At 35.3% G+C, this 6,262-nt stretch overlaps 1 pseudogene; it reads right to left on the bottom strand.

Annotated features, from left to right (window-relative positions):
• Nucleotides 1-215: 215 nt before the first annotated feature.
• The window catches only part of LOC123253447, a 52,603-nt pseudogene continuing 46,556 nt past the window's right edge, over nt 216-6,262 (bottom strand).

The raw sequence follows: 6,262 nt of genomic DNA, 5'->3' as shown, positions 1-6,262 counted from the left end.
TTGAAGGCAAATCTTAGCTGAACTTACATCCATCAAAGTATCTATCCAATGGGGTTAGGGTTGATGGTGTCCACTTTGCTCAAGCGACAAGAGAGTTGTCAGCACCTCCAAACCAGCAGATTAAATATCTCTTAAATATCCCAAGTGAGAAACAATAAGGCAACATTAGGAGAAAGATGCTAGTAGGTAAAAATAGCTATGTACAGCTTGGAACACTAGTGGCACACTTTCACAGGCTTCTTGGGCAATGGATATTGGAACAGCAAGATATTAGACTAGTTTATGAATCATGTAATGGACCCATTCCTGACTCTTCTAGACACCAAGGTTCCTCCCATCAGACTGAGACTTCAAATGGGTCTTTGGGACCAGTTTGTCTATGTCCTTGAGCAATATGATATGATGGAACTTGAATACCTCATCTTCATATTTGTCTGAATGGTAAATTTGTTTAGTGATATGTTCTTCCTCTGGTGGACCTGAACTGTCTAACAATAGCTACTCACATGCCTTGTTAAAGATTAATAAATAAACTGTTACTAGTTTAGTATTAAATTCAGGACCAATATGACATTGGAATTGGACACTATCAGAACCAAGGTGGCATATTTATAATTTAACATTTGAAATATCTTAGAAAAGTATTCTTTGACATAAATTTAGTCTGGGTCAATTTTCCCTGTCATTGTGATCTGATACAAAGTATTGCCACCTTGTAGTTCTTTTTCTCTTCTTAGAAATATAAAGCCCCTCAAACTTCTGTCTCATATCTACTTCTTTTTATTGCTAGACAACTAGAATTTTTTTTTGTTCTGTTGCATTTACTGTCCACCACCAACTTATCTTCTATATTTTACTGTTTAGATCTGTCATTTGAAGGTAACTCTTGTTATATATGAAAAAATTTTACTGATGGAGATGCACAACTTGTGTCTAGCTTTTGTAGGTTTAGAGAATTGTGTGGAGACATAAAGTGACTAAAATGAATACATGGAGGTGGGGGTTGAAGGTCCAAGAGGAATACAACAAGCCAAGAACGTTGAGTTCGGGTCAGAACGTGGAGTACTTGAAATGCCAACAGAGTCAGATTTTCGATAAGGTAATTGACATGGTTAGGCCAATATTTTTTAAATTGGCCTTATTTGGAGGTGAGATTAGTGAAGAAATAGACTGGGTCAAGGATCTTAATAGGATTATTATAGTAGTGTCCACAGTCATATAACTAGTATGTGTCCAAAGTGGGGCTTGGCTAGATTAAGGTCTTCCTGCCTCTAAGGCCAGCGCTATCAACTACTTTGTACTTGCCTCTACGTACTTTTTTTCTCCTTACCATATGATCAGAGAACCATAAAATCTGAATTGGAAAGGATCCCATTTATTCCAAACTCAAACCCAAATAAGAACCCTCCCCCACATATTTGGGGCTAATGTATGCAACAAGTGGTCACCTGATCTTTGAAGATTTCTAACAAGATCTTTATCTGCTAAAAGAGTCTGTTTCATTTTTGGCATTCTAATTGCCACAAAATATTTTCCTTATATCAAATCTACATCTGCCTCTTTGTCCTAGTTCTGAACTCTGGGATTAAGCAGAACAAGTGTGTTCCCTCTCCCACATGATAACCTCCTCAGATGCTTGAAAGATAGATAGCTTTAATGTTCATTCTAAAACTTCACTTCTCCAGGCTAAACATCCATATTTCCTTCAATATCCTCCAATGACTTGAGGCTTTTTTGCTGACTTGGTCACCCTCCTCTGCAATTCCCTTCCTAAAACATGACAGCTTGAACTGAAGATAAATACTTCAAATGTGTTTAGTGGGACTTATCACCTTCTTAGGTTCAGACTTCTTACCTTGCCGCTCTCTTCACCTGACTTTCTTAAAGATTTCAAATAATTTATTAACTAAATCCAGTGGCTTTATCTTTAAACTTCTTCACCTCTTTGCAGTTTTTGATACTATTGATCACCCTCTGCTCAAGGGAACTTTAATACTTCTCTTTATTTATACTTTTTTTTTTCCTTACCAATCTTCAGCTTCCCTTGAGCCTTTGCCTAGCACTCAATCTGGAAGTTTTGGTAATATTTAAGACCTTGTTTCCTTGGTGACCTTATTCATTGTCATTAATTCCATCATAATCTTTACTATTTTTCTAAAATTTGAACAATAGATCCCGCTACAACATACTTGATGAATAATCTGGCCTATATTTCTATGTCTCTCCTTAATTTCTGTCCTGATCTTTAAGGACACATTTCTAGTTGCTCGCTGAAAATTTGAAAATTTGTGATTCTATCGATACATCCCCTTCTCTATACTCGTGACTTCCCCCCAAGTTTAGGGCCTCATAACTTCTTCCTTAGAATACTTCCCATTGGTCTTTTCCCCCTCTAACCTGTTTCCTCTTTAATTTGTTCCTCCAAATAAGGTTTCTGAGAAACTAATCTGATTGTCTCACTTTCCTGATTAAAAATTCTCAATAACTCTTCTATATCTGTAGGATAAACTACAGACTCAGCATAGCTTTTAAAGCCGTCTTCAGTCTTACCTCATTTCATTATTCATGGATACATACTCCATGTTCTATCCAAAGTGGACCAACCTTCTATCTCTCACCTCCATGTGTGGACCAGCCTTCTATCTCTCACCTCCATGTATTCACATTAATCCTTTTTCTGTGCCTAGAATTCATTCCCATTTTCCTCTGCCTTTCAAAAAAATTCCCCTCTTCAATTCAGGTGCCCTTTCTCTATTAAAAAAATTTTTTTTTAAACCCTTAACTTATGTGTATTGGCTCCTTGGTGGAAGAGTGGTAAGGGTGGGCATTGGGGGTCAAGTGACTTGTCCAGGATCACACAGCTGGGAAGCGTCTGAGGCCATATTTGAACCTAGGACCTCTGGTCTCTAGGCCTGACTCTCAATCCACTTAGCTACCCAGCTGCCCCTCTGTATTAAATTTTAATTTGTTCTTAAAATTACTGATGTTCTCTCCCTCTTCAAATGATCTTTGATTATATTGACTTGTTTCAAATTGTCACTACTAATACATATAAGATATTATATAAACTTATAGACTAGAGTAAACTTGGTATGTACTTCTCTTGGTGATGAATTACACTCTGGAGTTGTAGTTCTTTCTTTTCCTATTAGTCCCTTTGTCCTCACAATATTCTCTGTGCAGGTATAAGAAAGGACTTCAGAAATGGTGCTTAAATTATTACTAAATGATGTTTAAGGTATATCATTTAAGATAAATTTCTATAAAAATGGAAAAAAAGGTCAAGTTCACACAGTTCCAGAATCTGACTTGAAGAGTCCTCCAAAGCCCTCTTGCCCAAACCATACCTAAAGGAAATCCCCCTATATAATAATGGAGCTGATAAATGGTTAATTCGACATTTGTTCGAATACCTATAGTAAAGAGTAACCATCATCTCTCAAGACAGTCCCTTCTTCTTAGGGACAGCTCTGATTTTTAGAAAGGTTTTCTTTATGACAATCCCAATTTACCTCTCTAACTTCCATATATTATTCCTAATCTTTGCTTCTGAACAGAACAGAAATGCTATCTTTTTATATAGCAGTCTTTATTTCTTGATAAGGAAAATACAATGTTGTAATGTTTAAACTCATGTCTTGCCCAAATAGGAGATAAAGTTCTGTTTTATATAACTTCAGCTTTGCTTCTCAATCCCCCTTAAGCAGAATACAGAGGGAAGCACAGTGTAATTTCATAGAACTTTGTAAGAGGAAAGCTGAAAAAATAAGTATGATATAGAATAACAGATCTACATTGGAAGTGTCCTCAGAAGCCATGTAGTTGAACACATACTGAAAGCATATCTGCAATATTTCAAGGAGTGATCCAGGTTTTACTTGAATATCTTGAATGATAGAGAAACCATCAACCAACTCCTGTACTCTATTCTGATCAGACCAGATCTGGAGAATTATATTAAATTCTGTATGCCTCATTTTAATAAGGACATTGATAAGCTGTGGAGATCAGAGGACTACAACCTGAGTATTGAAGGTTTTTGAATTAATGACATATGCAGAACAGTTGAAGGAATTTGCTTTCAATAACCTGAAGAAAAAGTCTTTAGTGGAGAATGACAAAGTTGCTATCTTCAAGAACTTGAAAAAAGCTATCAAATCAAGAAAAATTTAGACTTCTTTTGGCACTGTAACAAAGAATTGGGAGCAATGTGTGCAAATTAGAAAGAGGTAGACTTGATAGCAGGAAAAACTTCCTATTAGAGCTGTCCAAACATGGAATGTGCTGCTTTTGGAGATGGTTAGCTGACTTTTCTTGTAATTATTTGAACAGAGGAAAGGATTCTTTTTTTTTTTTTTTTTTTTTTTGGTATTGGATAAAGTATATGGCCACTGAGGTCCATTCCATCTCTAAATTCTGTGATTCTTGTGGTACTTTGGACTAGCTCTGTTAGTAAGTTTTTCCTTCTATCCCTCCTAAATCAGGTGTTCTTTATCTTTCACATTATTTTGACTTCTAAGAAGAATCAGAACAAAACCCTTTTTGAGTGGCAGCCCTTTTACTTGAAGATAGCAATCATGTCTCCACTAAGACTTTCTTTATGATAAAAATCTCCAATTCTTTAACCAATTGGGATATTATGTGATCTTGGGACATTTTGTACCTTTCCATTGCTAATAATATCTTGGCCAGAATTTAACAAAAATTATTGCAACTTTGTGAAGTTTAGTTACAAAACCCAAACCCATATCTTCTATCTAGAATTGATACTATTTTACAGTTCCAAGGCAGAAGAGCAGTAAAGGATAGTTGACTGAGGTGTCACACAGTTAGGAAGTTTCTGAGGCTGCATTAGAACCCAGGTCCTCTTTACTACAGGCTGGCATTTTATCCACTGAGCTGCCTAGCCACCCCTTTGCCAAATATAGTTAACTGTGTGCTTTTGAAATTAAAATGATGATTCAGGTGATAGTGGAAGTATAACTGGTATGATTTTCATAGCATCTGACTGCTTCTAGTTAATTTTTCTCATACCTTTAATTAGGAAAACCCTCCATCTCCATGAAAACTCTTTCTCTTAACTTGTTTTAATATTATCTGTATTCTCCCAGTTACCCATTCTGGAAAATTTGGAATCATTTTTTTATTTTAAAAAATCCTCTACTTCCTTCATATTCCATTATATTAGTCAAAGTCTTATTTCTTATACTTTCATAATCTTTCACTTATCTGCTTTCTCCTTTGTATCTCCAATATCAACACCTTATTTCAGGCCCTTATTACCTCTTGCATAAACTATTGTAATAGTCCTAACTGATTTCCTTGCCTCTAGTTTGCATTTCTTCCTCCTCCATTTCTGCCCTATTTTTAGTTGCCAGCTTAATTTTAGAAATTCATAGTATTATAGACTGTCAGAATTGATTGGGACCATCCTGGCATCTAATCTGATTTCATAGATAAAGAAGCAAAGACTCAGAATAATAGAACCAGCAAGTGTTGTAGCTGAGTCTCGAATCCAGGTTGACCAGCAGTCTAATACTCATTTTTATTAAATCAAGCTGCACCTTGTCAGTGTAGAACTCAAGCATCTCTCCTCTCCTAAAGAAAAAAAATTCTAACAAGATTCCAAATTCCTTATCCTGGAATTTATGACTCGTCTTTATCCAAATGAACTCTTTTGCCTTCTCTCCTCCATCGTTCTTGTATTTTATACTTTAGTCAATTTTGTCATTCTCTACATTCATACTACCTCCATGCCTTTGTTCTTGCTGTTCCCTATGCTTGAAAAGTCCTACCTATCTTTGTCATGAAAATAATCCCTTACATTTATATAGCTTTGTAAAAAGCACTTTCCTTACAATAATGCCTCTGTGAAATAAATAGTTTAAGTATTAGTTTCTTCATTTAATTTTATTTTTTGTTTTTATTTTTGACAACCTAACCATGAACATTTCTATACAGGAAGAACAGAAAAAGGATTGTATGCAAAACCACAAATTTTCCTCAACTATAACTTATTTTTTAGTTCCAATGCTTTCATAAGTGCTTTCTGTTGTATCCATTAAAAAAACAAAGCCATCTTTTTTCTTTTCTGGAATTGTTTTATCTAGCTTCATTACTCCTCCACCCTCCAAACAAAAGAAAAAACAAAAAAATCTCCCTTGTAATAAGTTAGCATAGTCAAGCAAAACAAATCCACATATTATACATTTCTGAAAATATATGTTTCATTCTGTGCTTCTAGTCCTCCACCTATTAAGAA

This window comes from Gracilinanus agilis, chromosome 1 (genome assembly GCF_016433145.1).
Source record: "Gracilinanus agilis isolate LMUSP501 chromosome 1, AgileGrace, whole genome shotgun sequence".
Taxonomy (NCBI): Eukaryota; Metazoa; Chordata; class Mammalia; order Didelphimorphia; family Didelphidae; genus Gracilinanus; species Gracilinanus agilis.
Note: the sequence above shows the minus strand (reverse complement) of the source record. Positions and strands in the feature narration are given on the sequence as shown.